Raw genomic sequence first — 13769 nt, forward strand, 5'->3', positions numbered from 1 at the left:
CCAGAGAGTTGTGTTTATGATTTCTATTCAGAATGGTCCTGGTTCAGTGCTGGGTCCTCTATTATTAAATTTATTTACTAATGATATCGACGACGGGATTAATAGCACCATTACTATTTTTGCAGATGACACTAAGCTGTGTATTATTGTGCAGTCTATGGAAGATGAGGGTGATTGGGCATCAACTTTTCAAATGAGGTTCAATGTGAATAAATGTAAAGTTCTGCATCTTGGTAGTAATAATTTCTGTGCTTCATATGTCCTAGGTGATGTAACACTGGGGGAGTCACTTATAGAGAAGGATTTGGGTGTCCTTGTGGATGGTAGATTAAATAACAGCATGCAATGTTAATCAGCTGCTTCTAAGGCCACCAGGATATTGTCATGCATTAAACGAGGCATGGACTGGCTGGGCAGGGATGTAATATTGCCACTTTACAAAGCGTTGGTACGGCCTTATCTGGAATATGCAGTTCAGTTCTGGGCACCAGTCCATAGAAAGGATGCACTGCAGCTGGAAAAAGTACAGAGGAGAGCGACTAAACTGATAAGGGGTCTGGAGGGTCATAGTTATGAAGAAAGATCAAAATAATTACATTTATTTAGTCTTGAGAAGAGACGTCTAAGGGGGGACATGATTAACCTAAACAAATATATAAATGGGCCATACAAAAAATACGGTGAAAAACTAATTCTATGTAAAGTGCCCTCAAAAGTCAAAGGGGCACTGCCTCCGACTGGAGAATAAAAAGTTCAGTCTCCAGAAGTGCCAAAACTTCTTTACTGTAAGAACTGTGAATCTATGGAATAGTCACCTCAGGACGTGGTCCCAGCAGGGACAGTGGACAGTTTTAAAAAGGGTTTAGATGAGTTCTTAAGAGTAAATTACATTAATGCTTATGAAAATGTGTAGAAATCTAAATCTCATTTCCTTCTGGGATTCGCGTCCCCACCTATCTTTCGATTGAACTAGATGGACTTATGTCTTTTTTCCAACCGTATTAACTATGTAACTAATTTACTGAAGCTTCAGATGCAGACAGTTCTGGATGTTTAATAATTATTATGGACCGGCTGATGTTACACAGAAATGCAATCTACTCAGATGATACAGATCTCACAGATGCAGAAATAAACATAGGCCAAACCAGTGTCTCATTAGATGTTTTAAGCAATCTTCCTTATCCTGTACTTTACTACCTGACTTGTACACACAAGCTTCCAGGCACGGAGTGTAGACTTCTGGCAACCAACAGGATGGCTCTCCCTAATGGCAGGCACACTCCTCTGCTCCATTCTATATACACATTGCTGTACTTACAGTACACTTCCACAGGATCCACCTTGGGATGTGGAGATTCTCACAGTGTCCAAACTGTAATTTGGTATGCTCAGGCAACATGGGTTCCATAGAGTCCATAAGCCCTTTTAGACAAGTTACCTCTACTGAACTTACCTTTCTGTTACTTCTGGCCTGCTTTTGGAAGTTGGTCATTTCTCCTTCTGGCCTCCCCCTGGCTGGTATCTGGGTCCAGGGTTGGCTAAAGTGTCAGTGTCACATTTTTGTGCTTTCTCTAACACTGCGCTGTCTCTGACTGACTGCACTGGCTTAGACTCAGATCAGGTCAGGTCAAGGAGGAGGACAGAGTACTGGCGTTTGGCTTTGCCCATTAGCAGGCTGTTGGTGACTTTGTTTAGTGCAGTTTCAGTTAAATGGTAGGATCAAGAGTCAGATTGTAGCTGGTCAAAGAGGAAATAGGAAAATTTTTAGGAGGATAGTCCAAGGTGGGAATGTTCAAGTAGCTTAGAAGCATATGGAAGAAGTGATATGAGATGATGGCTAGACAAACAGGGAAGGCTTTTTATTATGGGTGTGATGGTAGCGTCGTATAAACCCTGCTGGTTGAGAGATTCTGATCTATATTAATGAGGTTTTCATTCACCAATTCTCAATTATTGAGGGAAATCCAGCATTTTAAACAGAAGGGAAATGTCCAGTGTCCTCCAGGCCGAGCCCTATAGTTATTAAGCAGACTGGCCCCACCCAGCGAGTATTGGACCTATTAACCCCTTAAGGACTTAGGACGTACCGGTACGGCATGGTTCCCGAATCCTTAAGGACCCATGACGTACCGGTACGTCATGGCTTTAATTTGCTATTCCGGCGCCGCGGGGGTTAATCGGAACGGGATTTCGGCTGAAATCATTCAGCCGGCATCCCGTAACAATGCAGGGGGGGGGTCATTTGACCCCCCCGTATCGACGATCGCAGAAAACCGCAGGTCAATTCAGACCTGCGGTTTTCTGCGTTTCCGGTCCATTCGGGTGTCCTGTGACCCGATGAACCGGAAAAAGACTGCGATCGGTGGCGTAATTATACACCACCTATCGCAGTCCGAGGATTTGGAGAGGCGGCGCTGGCCCTGGTGCGGAACGCTGCTGTCCAGGGTGCTGATTGGTGCAGGGGAGAGAGGCGCGAGATTCAAACTTCCTGCGCTCCTCTCTCCCCTCCTCTTCCTGTCCAGCACCCTGACCGTGCAGCACCGTCCAGCGTCCAGCTCCTGAGTCCCCCTAATCGTAGTCCATCACCCTCCTGCACCCATCGCCACCCAGGTAGGTTAGGGTCAGTGAGGGAGAGGCACCGTTAGGAAGAGAAAAAAGGGAAAAGTTAGGAAAAAAAAAAAAACTTTTACTAAACTTTCTTTTCTTTCTTTCTGATCCATCTATCAGACCCCAGACCCCCCCCTGCCACTTGCCCCCCCCCCACCAGCCCCCCACCACCAAAAGCCCCCCCACCCCCCACCCTTCCCCCCACCAGCCCCCACCTCACCACCCCCCCCCCTTACCACCACCCCCCCCCCCGCCCCCTTACCACCACTTTTTTTTTTTTTTTCTGCGTGCGCTGACTGTCCGGCACTTTTTTTGTCCGGCCACTGTTAGCGCGTCGCCCGCCCCACCGCCCCACACTTGCCCCTTTTTTTTCCTTATTTAGTACGCGAACAGCCGTTGCCCCCACACACACGCACATATAATAAAGTTTGCCACACATACACGCACACACCCATGGCCCGCCGGATGTTCTCGGCCGAGGAGGCATACGCCCAGATTGCCTCCGACTCCGAGAGCCCCAGTGAGGATGAGGATGACCCCACGTTCCTTTTGTCATCCGCATCCTCCTCATCATCATCGGATGACGATGAGCCACCAAGGCGGCGGAGACGCCGCCAGGCGGAGACGCCGCCAGGCGGAGCCAGGGGCCCCACATGCTAGGGATCCTGTGGCCCACCCTAGTACGAGCCGCCCTGGGGTTCGTACTGGTTTCCCGGCCCACCAAATAAGTCCACCGGAGCCCCCTGCCGATGAACTTAGCTGGTGTCCCCCAGTGGACTTTGAGCCTGAGATTCCGGATTTTGCTGGCAATCCTGGAATCCAGATTCCCACAGTGGGGTTTACTGAAATTGACTATTTTAGTTTTTTTTTCAGTAACCCACTGGTGAATCTGATGGTGGAGCAGACGAATCTGTATGCCCAACAGTTCGTCGCTCAAAACCCAGGCTCATTTTTGGCTAGACCCGGTGGCTGGACGCCGGTCAGTGCAGCCGAGATGAGGACATTTTGGGGCCTCGTGCTGCATATGGGTCTAGTCCAAAAACCCAGTGTCAGACAATACTGGAGTGGGGACGTCCTATACCAGACCCCACTGTACAGTATGGTTATGACACGTCCCCGGTTTGAGGCCATCCGGAAATGTCTGCATTATTCCGATAATGCAGCATGTCCACCCCGAGGTGATCCTGCCTATGACCGGCTGTATAAGATACGGCCGGTCATCGATCACTTTGGGGCCACATTTCAGCAGGCCTACATACCTGGAAGGGAGGTCGCGGTTGATGAGTCTCTCGTTGCGTTCAAGGGGAGACTCAGTTTCCGCCAATATATTCCCACAAAGCGGGCGAGGTATGGCGTGAAGCTATACAAAATTTGTGAGAGTACCTCAGGGTACACTTACAAATTTCGTGTGTACGAGGGGCGAGATTCCCGGATTCAACCCCCAGAATGTCCCCCCACTCTGGGTGTTACCGGGAAACTCGTGTGGGACCTTATGTACCCACTGCTGGATAACGGTTACCACTTGTACGTGGACAACTTTTATACCAGCATTCCCTTGTTCAGGTCCCTTGCCGCCAGATCCACGTTCGCTTGTGGGACCGTGCGGAAAAATCAACGCGGCCTCCCTGCCCACCCCCTCCAGGTACCTATCCCCAGGGGTGAGACCCGTGCCCTTACCAGTGGAAACCTGTTGCTGGTCAGATATAAGGACAAGAGGGATGTCCTTATGCTGTCCACAATCCACGGTAACAGCACCACCCCAGTCCCTGTGCGAGGTACCGCGGCAACGGTCCTCAAGCCCGATTGTATCGTCGACTACAATCGGTATATGGGAGGAGTTGATCTCTCTGATCAAGTCCTCAAGCCATATAATGCCATGCGCAAAACTCGGGCATGGTACAAAAAAGTTGCGGTCTACTTGGTACAGGTTGCCATGTACAACTCTTTTGTACTATCCCGAAGCGCTGGCAGCACAGGGACATTCCTCCAATTCTATGAGGCAGTCCTCAAAGACCTGATCTTTTCGGACCGGGAAAGAGCAGGCCGGAGTACCTCGGGAATTGGAGGCGCCCGGATCGTCCCTGGCCAACACTTTCCAGGTGTGGTCCCCCATACTGGAAAGAAGGGACGAACCCAAAAAAGGTGCAGAGTGTGTCACAGGAGGGGGATACGGAAGGACACCACTACTCAATGTGACACTTGCCCCGATCATCCGGGCCTCTGCATTATCAATTGCTTCAGGGAGTATCACACTTCCATGGAGTACTAAATTTTTATAATCCCCAACAGTCCACTAGAGAACATAAAAAACTATGGCTCTCAGACTTTGGAGACACGGAAACAATTTTTTTTCCCCAAAAAAATATTAGTTTTAGAGCAGGCATCCTCAAACTGCGGCCCTCCAGATGTTGTAAAACTATAACTCCCAGCATGCCCAGACAACCTACAGCCATCAGCAGGGCATGGTGGGAATTGTAGTTTTACAACATCTGGAGGGCCGCAGTTTTTAGGATGCCTGCTTAGTGTCTCCAAAGTCTGAGAGCCATACATATTGGGCATCGTCGCGTGCGTAAAAGTCGTCGCTATAAAAATAACTTTTGACCAAACGCCTCGGATGAACGGTGTTAAAAATATAAAATAAAAACGGTGCCAAAACACCCATTTTTGGGCAAAATTTCCATTTGAATTCTTTTTGCCGGTAATAAAGCAAGGGTTAACAGCCAAACAAAACTCAATATTTATGGCCCTGATTCTGTAGTTTGCAGAAACACCCCATATGTGGTCGTAAATGGCTATATAGCCGCACGGCAGGGCATAGAACGAAGGGAACTCCATACGGTTTCTGGAAGGCAGATTTTGATGGACAGTTTTTTTTTTGACACCATGTTCCATTAGAAGCCCCCCCTGATGTAGCCTAGACTAGAAACTCCAAAAAAGTGACCCCATCTAAGAAACTACACCCCTCAAGGTATTCAAAAGTTACTTTACAAACTATGTTAACCCTTTAGGTGTTCCACAAAACTAAATAGCGAATGTAGAAACAATTTTTAATTTTTTTTTTGTTACATTGCCTCAAAAAAGAGTAATGAAGAGCAACTAAAAATCATATTTACCCCTAAAATAGTCCCAAAACAACAACCACCTGATCCCGTAGTTTCCTAGATGGGGTCACTTTTATGGAGTTTCTACTCTAGGGGTGCATCAGGGGGCTTGAAAGGGTACATGATGTAAATAAACCAGTCCAGCAAAATCTGCCTTCCAAAAACCATATGACGTTCCCCTTCTTCTATGTCCTGCCGTTTAGCCAAATAGTAGTTTACGACCACATATGGGGTGTTTCTGCAAACTACAGAATCAGGGCAACCCATTTTAAGTTTTGTTTGGCAGTTAACCCTTGTTTTACTCCTGGAATAAATTGATTATATTGGAAAATTTTCCAAAAAATAGAAATTTCTAAATTGTTTCTCCATCTGCCAATAACTCTTGTGGAGCACCTAAAGGGTTAACAAAGTTTGTAAACCCAGTTTTGAATACCTTGAGGGGTGTACTTTCTTAGATGGAGTCACTTTTTTGAAATTTCTATTCTAGGGGTGCAACAGGGGGCTTCAAATGGGACATGGTATAAACAAAACCAGTCCTGCAAAATCTGCCTTCCAAAACCCATATGGTGTTCCCCTCCTTCTATGTGCTCCCGTTTGGCCAAACAGTAGTTTACGACCACATATGGGGTGTTTTTGCAAACTACAGAATCAGGGCAACCCATTTTGAGTTTTGTTTGGCAGTTAACCCCTGTTTTACTCCTGGAAAAAATTGATTATATTGGAAAATTTTCCAAAAAATTGAAATTTCTAAATTGTTTCTCCATCTGCCAATAACTCTTGTGGAGCACCTAAAGGGTTAACAAAGTTTGTAAACCCAGTTTTGAATACCTTGAGGGGTGTACTTTCTTAGATGGAGTCACTTTTTTGAAATTTCTATTCTAGGGGTGCAACAGGGGGCTTCAAATGGGACATGGTATAAACAAAACCAGTCCTGCAAAATCTGCCTTCCAAAACCCATATGGTGTTCCCCTCCTTCTATGTGCTCCCGTTTGGCCAAACAGTAGTTTACAACCACATATGGGGTGTTTTTGCAAACTACAGAATCAGGGCAACCCATTTTGAGTTTTGTTTGTCAGTTAACCCCTGTTTTACTCCTGAAAAAAATTGATTATATTGGAAAAATTTTCAAAAAATGTAAATTTCTAAATTATTTCTCCATCTGCCAATAACTCTTGTGGAGCACCTAAAGGGTTAACAAAGTTTGTAAACCCAGTTTTGAATACCTTGAGGGGTGTACTTTCTTAGATGGAGTCACTTTTTTGAAATTTCTATTCTAGGGGTGCAACAGGGGGCTTCAAATGGGACATGGTATAAACAAAACCAGTCCTGCAAAATCTGCCTTCCAAAACCCATATGGTGTTCCCCTCCTTCTATGTGCTCCCGTTCGGCCAAACAGTAGTTTACGACCACATATGGGGTGTTTTTGCAAACTACAGAATCAGGGCAACCCATTTTGAGTTTTGTTTGGCAGTTAACCCCTGTTTTACTCCTGGAAAAAATTGATTATATTGGAAAATTTTCCAAAAAATTGAAATTTCTAAATTGTTTCTCCATCTGCCAATAACTCTTGTGGAGCACCTAAAGGGTTAACAAAGTTTGTAAACCCAGTTTTGAATACCTTGAGGGGTGTACTTTCTTAGATGGAGTCACTTTTTTGAAATTTCTATTCTAGGGGTGCAACAGGGGGCTTCAAATGGGACATGGTATAAACAAAACCAGTCCTGCAAAATCTGCCTTCCAAAACCCATATGGTGTTCCCCTTCTTCTATGTGCTCCCGTTCGGCCAAACAGTAGTTTACGACCACATATGGGGTGTTTCTGCAAACTACAGAATCGGGGCAACCCATTTTGAGTTTTGTTTGGCAGTTAACCCTTGTTTTACTCCTGGAAAAAATTGATTATATTGGAAAATTTTCCCAAAAATTTAAATTTCAAAATTGTTTCTCCATCTGCCATTAACTCTTGTGGAAGACCTAAAGGGTTAATAAAGTTTGAAAAAACAGTTTTGAATACCTTGAGGGGTGTAGTTTCTAGAATGGGGTCATTTTTGGGAGGTTTCTATTATCTAAGCCTCACAATATGACTTCAAACCTGAACTGGTCCATAAAAAGTGGGATTTTGAAGATTTCTGAAAATTTCAAAATTTGCTTCTAAACTTCTAAGCCTTGTAACATCCCCAAAAAATAAAATATCATTCCCAAAATGCTGCAAACATGAAGTAGACATATGGGGAATGTAAAGTCATCACAATTTTTGGGGGTATTACTATGTATTACAGAGGTAGAGAAACTGAAACTTTGAAATTTGCTAATTTTTCAAAATTTTCTGTAAAAATTTTATTTTTTTATGCAAAAAAATTAACTTTTTTGACCCAATTTTAGCAGTGTCATGAAGTACAATATGTGACGAAAAAACACTCTCAGAACGGCCTGGGTAAGTCAAAGCGTTTTAAAGTTATGAGCACTTAAAGTGACACTGGTCAGATTTGCAAAAAATGGCCAAGTCCTTAAGGTGAAATAGGGCCGAGTCCTTAAGGGGTTAATGAGAAATGTCCAGTGTCCTCCAGGCTCTTTATGACCTCACAGGCCGAGCACTATCGTTACTGAGGAGACCGTCCCCCATCTAGAGCTCAGAGTCTCCTGCCTCCACACACTGCACTGCTGGGAGCTCAGATACAAACAGAGCTCAGGGTTTTCCAATCAGTGCAGCTTTATGAGGGTCTGAGTTTTGTGGGATGAGTTGTACTTTTTCTCGGCCTCATTATAGGGGACATGGGACTCACTGATTAACCTTTATTCCTTTTTTTGGAGACGTCATGAAGAAAACCAGCAATACGACCCTTCTGAATGAGCCACCAAGGATGGACAGGAAGGAGATCAGCAGAATATTACACTTCACCTTGGAGATCATCTCCCTGCTGAGCGGAGAGGTAAACTTTTCTAGATTTCTCTCCTCTTTATTTTATTCTGTAACAAGTCAGACATCGGGAAGGAGAATCCATCATAGGAAGTGATAGGAAGAGTCCAGGGTCCTGTAGAATGGCCTCCAGACCTTCCAAGTGACGGAGAACCTGAAGATCAGCCCCCAATATGGTGAGTGATGTATCATGTGACCAGTGACCAATAGTCATGTTGTAGGAGCCATGAGAAGGTAAGTAGGCACGTTGTACCCAGGAAGGAAGGACTGGAGGAGAGCACATGGTGCCTGAAAGTGTCTCTCTCCATCCACAGGAGTACACAATAGTGAAGAAGACATCTGGGGACTGTGTGACTCCCATCATCCATATCCGGAAGTCACGGGGGTGGAGAAGGACCCTTCACCTCATCACAGAGCCTCCCCCTCACCCCCTGATACATGAGCAGAAGATCCTAGAACTCACCCACAAGATGATTGAGCTGCTGACTGGAGAGGTGGGAATGCTGGGAAATTCTGCAGTAACACCACTGGAGGGGTCTGGGTGATGACGGTGTCATTGTGTTGTCAGGTTCCTATAAGGTGTCAGGATGTCACTGTCTATTTCTCCATGGAGGAGTGGGAGTATATAGAAGGACACAAGCATCTGTACAAGGAGGCCATGATGGAGGAGCACCAGCCTCTTATATCACAAGGTAAGAGCCGTCATGTGCAGTGTGTGCAGTGACATGTAATGGAGGAGCACCAGCCTCTTATATCGCAAGGTAAGACCCGTCTTGTGCAGTGTATACACGGGTGTACAGTGACGTAATGGAGGAGATACACAAGTTAGGCTCTTTTTACATCATGTTAGGACTCTGCATTTGCCTTTAAAATTTTGAAGTTCGGCGTTTGGGTTTAGCCTGAATTCTGTTATTGATTTCATTACCACGGAACATAATGTAATTCTATGACGGAATGCACCACGAAAGCCTTTAAGAAGCATTCCATCATAACAGAGGCCTATGGGCAACATAACGGATCCGCTGGTTAATGTTATGCAGGAGTTCACTCATCCCTAATGAATAGGGCTGCATTCAGTTGATGGATGGTAAGTGAGTGTCCTATTGACATCTGTGCTACCAGTATAGTAGACTACACTTTTCTATGCAAAGGCGTCCTGGAAATGTATTATGCCTGCAAATGAGCAAATCAATTCTAAGCGAATTCATTGAAAATGTATTTACAAATTTGGCTTCAGAGAGAATTTAAAGCTTTTGAGATTCTTGCAAAATGCTCAATATGGCATCTGCCTTTTTACAGATCATAAGAAAGAAGGGCAGGAGGATCACATGACCCTTGGCAGGTGTGCCCTTAATGCCTTGCAGTCAGCCACTTAGTAGGGACAATATTGACATGTCAGATCCCAAGTAGGGAATACAGGTGTGTTCTAAGCATGTTCACTGATGTGATGTCAGAGAGACAGCAAATAAAGCTCCATCTTTATCCAGCCAAATCATTACACTAATGCCAGAAACAGGCCTGGTCCCATTATAGTCAATGGAGTCTGGAGGTGCTCCTGCCCTTTTCAGCTATGCTGGATACAATGAATTTTTTTTAGAGCTAGTGTGAAAGTTTGTCTACTCCATAGATTAAAAATAAATTATAAATTCCCATTTTTATCTTAACAGAAAATCCCAGTAAGCATTCTGAGGGTATCTTCATGTTATCACAAAATTATAAAGTCAAAGATGAAGATATCGTGAACCAGACTTCAGGAGAAAATGTAATTACCCTTAATCCACATAATCACAAGGGACCTTCACCTAACCTACCACAGATTGTTACCACCAATACAGGTCAGAAGGGGAGTAAAAGGTTTCAGTGTGGTAAAGAGTCCACAAGAAGATTAGGTCTTTCTACACATGGAAGTCGCACAGAGGAGAAGCTACCATACTCATGTTCTGAATGTGGGAAGTGCTTTATAAATAAATCAAATCTAGTTAAACATGAGAGATGTCACACAGGAGAGAAGCCGTATTTATGTTCAGAATGTGGGAAGTGTTTTACACAGAAAACACATCTTGTTGTACATCAGATAATCCACACAGGGAAGAAACCGTATTCATGTTCAGAATGTGGGAGATGCTTTACAAAAAAATTCAATCTTGATTGCCATGAGAAAAGTCACACAGGAGAAAAGCCATATTCATGTTCTGAATGTGGGAAATGTTTTACGTGGAAGTCATATCTTGTTAAACATGAGAGAAGTCACACAGGAGAGAAGCCGTATTCTTGTTCAAAATGTGGGAAATGTTTTACAGATAAATCAAATTTTGTTAGACATGAGAAAAGTCACACAGGAAAGAAGCCATGTTCGTGTTCAAAATGTGGGAAGTCCTTTGCAGATAAATCAAATCTTGCGGCACATGAGAGAAGTCATACAGGAGAAAAGCCGTATTCATGTTCAGAATGTGGGAAATGTTTTACCCAGAAAACAAGTCTTGTTAGACATGACAGAATTCACACAGCAAAGAAACCATATTCTTGTTTAGAATGTGGGAAATGTTTTACAAAACAATTTAGTCTTGTTTGCCATGAGAAAAGTCATACAGGAGAGAAGCCATATTCATGTTCATTATGTGGGAAATATTTTCCATGGAAATCAGATCTTGTTAAACATGAGAGAAGCCACACAGGAGAGAAGCCATATTCATGTTCAGAGTGTGGTAAATGCTTTACACAGAAATCAAATCTTGTTATACATCAGAGAAGTCACACAGGGGAGAAGCCGTATTCATGTTCAGAATGTGGGAAATGTTTTACAAAAAAATATAATCTTGTTTGCCATGAGAAAAGTCATACAGGAGAGAAACCATAGTCATGTTCAGAATGTGGGAAAGGTTTTACAGATAATTCATAATTTGTTAGACATGAGAGAAGTCACACAGGGGAGAAGTCGTATTCATATTCAGAATGTGGGAAATGGTTACACAAAATGTATCTGGTTTGCCATGAGAAGTCATACAGGAGAGAAACTATAGTCATGTTCAGAATGTGGGAAAGGTTTTACAGATAAATGATATCTTGTTACACATGAGAGAAGTCACATCGGTAAAAAGCCATTTTTGTGCTCAAAGTGAGAAATATTTTATAACTAAAGCCAAAGTAAAGCTAAAGCATCAGAGAAACCACACAGGAGAGAAGCAGTTTTGATGTTCTATACATGGAAAATGTTTTGTAAGAAAATAAAATTCTACAACTTACCAGATCAGAAGGAACTACACTGAATTATTTTTTGAAATGTGGGAAATGTAAGAGTAAAAAATAATTTTATCCCCAGTTATTCAATTCAGGCATTAAAGTGTAACTGCCATTTTATTACCATAAATGAAATTCCTAACATATCTGATGCTGAAGGGAAGATATTCATGGAGCTTTATTTTTCAGTTATTTTTACCTTTCTGATGTCTGTATTCAGCCCTTAGCAACCCTATTTCTCTGTGCCTCTATTTCAGCATCTTCCTAAGTGCCTCTACTGAACTTCCTGTGTTGATCTTTGCCATTTTCTTGAGGCCATCCTGTATTTCCCTCTCTTCCCATAACCCCTTGCTCTCATCACATTAACTAGCAGGACCATTCAGAATGCAGATAACCTCCCCCACTACCCCAGAGCAGTGTGTATCCTCTCATATACAGCTAACCAGAGACAGACAAGTCCAATCAGAATACAGATAACCTCACCCACTACTCCAAAGCAGTGTGTATCCTCTCACATACAGCTAACCAGAGACAGACAAGCCCTGCATTACATGCAATCAGGAAGCATTTGTTTTAACCTCTTAACAGTGACCTTAAAATTGGGAAAACCCTCCCAAAAATGTCACATTTTTTTGTAGATTTTTTAACGTGTGTCTGCAGTAAATCTTGTTGGCGCACAACTCAGGGGACACTATTGCATTTTTAACCCCTTAGTGACATCATTAATTTTAGGACCAATAATATTTCCCTCCTTTGTGTTCTAGCAGTCATAACTTTTAAATGTTTTCTTCTTAATGTTTTTTTTTATTTTGCGGAATTAGTTGTAGGTTTTTTAGGAATTATTTTGGGGTATATATGGTGTAGTAAATAACTTTTCTTATTTTTTTTTTAGGGGGAATGTTAAAAAAAAACTGCAATTTTTAAATTATTTTGTGGGATTTTTTTTACGGCATTCACTGTGTGGTAAAAATAACGTCATTTTATTATGTGGGTCACTACACTGATGATAATGTCACATTTCTACATTTCTATATTTTTTTTACTATCTTTCTTTCCTCCTTTCAGCTCTGCAGCTGCTCCCTCCTCCAGACTGAAAGGGGGGGGGGGGCTGCTTTAGCTGCTAATATCTTTGGTTTGGTACCAGCTAGAGATATGGGCTTTCAGACAATACCAGAGTGGCAGCAATATGTTCAGTATATGGGAATATATCACTGATAGAGAGGGAGCAGTGAATGCAGCTGAAAGTGAAAGTAAAAGCAGGTTTTACACTCGCTTATTCCTGACTAACAGTGATTTCTCCTCTGTTGCTTGGCCTTTAGCTGTGATTTTGGTCTTGTATGAAAGCCTGGAATGTCAGCTTTCAAACAAACCAATTCCATGCTAGTTTCTACCATTCAGGAGATAGCAGCATCTAAAGCAGCCCTCCCCCCTCCACTTCTGCCCGAGCCCAGGCACTCAGGGCTGCGCTCCTCCTCCCAGCGCTCTCCCCGCCCCTCAGGGCTGCGCTCCTCCTCCCAGTGCTCTCCCCGCCCCTCAGGGCTGCGCTCCTCCTCCCAGCGCTCTCCCTGCCCCTCAGGGCTGTGCTCCTCCTCCCAGCGCTCTCCCCGCTCCTCCTCCCAGCGCTCTCCCCGCTCCTCAGGGCTGTGCTCCTCCTCCCAGCGCTCTCCCCGACACTCAGGGCTGTGCTCCTCCTCCCATTGCTCTCCCCAGCACTCAGGCTGCGCTCCACCTACCAGTGCTCTCCCCGACCCTCAGGGCTGCGCTCCTCCTCCCAGCGCTCTCCCCTGCACTCAGGGCTGCACTCCTCCCAGCGCTCTCCCCGGCACTCGGGGCTGCGCTTCTCCTCCCAGCGCTCTCCCCGGCAGTCAGGGCTGAGCTCTTCCTCCCAGCGCTCTCCCTGGCAGT

General features: G+C 44.2%; 1 pseudogene; it reads left to right on the forward strand.

Moving 5' to 3' along the window:
• The first annotated feature begins 9263 nt into the window (after window positions 1-9263).
• LOC120991233 lies at window positions 9264-12499 on the forward strand (annotated as a pseudogene).
• The last annotated feature ends 1270 nt before the right edge of the window (window positions 12500-13769 follow it).

This window comes from Bufo bufo, chromosome 2 (assembly GCF_905171765.1).
Source record: "Bufo bufo chromosome 2, aBufBuf1.1, whole genome shotgun sequence".
Taxonomy (NCBI): domain Eukaryota; kingdom Metazoa; phylum Chordata; class Amphibia; order Anura; family Bufonidae; genus Bufo; species Bufo bufo.